A 1,448-nucleotide genomic window follows, 5' to 3' on the forward strand; every position below is an offset into this window, starting at 1 on the left:
CGGACCTTTTTTTTTCCCATTTCCATTGTTACGTACCAATTGCTTGTTTTCTGTTACATTATTTTTCGGTGTATAAGACGCACTTTTTTACCTCAAAATTTGATGTCATAATGTGCTTGCGTCCTATACACCGAAGGTATGAATAATATATATGTATATATACGATGTACACAAGCCATGGGTAAATATATTTAAATATGCATGCAGTTTCTACCCATAGTATTCTACCATAGTATAAATAACTTTTTGAATGTAAGTTTCTCCAGATGACGATTTCATGCTGTGGGGTCGAAACTATATGATAAATAAAATCAGGACTTGCCTACTGTAAAAGTTGCGGTAATTGTACTTTTTGAATTAATTATTCAGCTCATGTTTCTAACTTTAAAACTATTTATGACGTAACTAGGAAATGCGTTTGTTTGGAACGAGACTTACTTTAATTGGTTTTGATCATTAGTACCAATATTAGTAAAAGTTTAATCGTAACTGTGCATGCAGACATAAGCTTTCAAACAGCCTCTTTTACTACGTTGCTAGGCAACTTAATCAGTTGCCGCGTCTAACGCGATCTGATTGGTGGAACGTGAAGGGGTCGTCCACGTATGGTTTGGATTGCCCTCTGAGAACGTCATTTCGTTTCTTGTTACTAAGACGTCTATTTCTGTGTGAACTGTTTCGTACACTCGCTCTAGAAGTGGAACGAGACTTATTAAACAACATTAGATGAGAAACAGTGCGGTCGTTTTGATAGTTTTCTTTTTAGTCATACTTTTTTATGCTTAGCTGTTGGTCTGCCTTATATTGTTGTATCTACATGTGAATGCAGCAGTAGAAACAGGTAGGTTGAAATCTGTACAGTAAAATTATTATATTCACTCTGTGTTACATTATAGTTAAGCATATAAACACGTAAGTACAATAACAGTAACTTTTACAGTTGGCAAGATCTGGTTTTAATGATTTCAGTAAATGTGTCTAGATATAAGAGAGGAATAAAACTTTGTGCACTAAGGAGATTTTAAAACTGCAATACTGTCATATCACTGTGTAAACCTCACTTATAAACAAATTATTTATATCAAAATATAGAAATAAATGGGTCTAGATATAAGAGAGGAATAAAACTTAGTGTACTAAGGAGATTTTAAAACTGCAATACTGTCATATCACTGTGTAAACCTCACTTATAAACAAATTATTTATATCAAAATATAGAAATAAATGGGTCTAGATATAAGAGAGGAATAAAACTTAGTGTACTAAGGAAATTTTCACACTGCAGTACTGTCATATCACTGTGTAAACCTCACTCATAAACAAATTATTTATATCAAAATATAGAAATAAATGGGTCTAGATATAAGAGAGGAATAAAACTTAGTTCACTAAGGAGATTTTCACACTGCTGTGCTGTCATATCACTGTGTAAACCTCACTCATAAACA

The 1,448-nt window shown here is 32.7% G+C and overlaps 1 pseudogene; it reads left to right on the forward strand.

Moving 5' to 3' along the window:
• Nucleotides 1-670: 670 nt before the first annotated feature.
• Nucleotides 671-1,448, forward strand: part of LOC106474243 — a 129,385-nt pseudogene continuing 128,607 nt past the window's right edge.

The sequence above is a fragment of the Limulus polyphemus genome, unplaced genomic scaffold (assembly GCF_000517525.1).
Source record: "Limulus polyphemus unplaced genomic scaffold, Limulus_polyphemus-2.1.2 Scaffold137, whole genome shotgun sequence".
Lineage (NCBI taxonomy): Eukaryota > Metazoa > Arthropoda > Merostomata > Xiphosura > Limulidae > Limulus > Limulus polyphemus.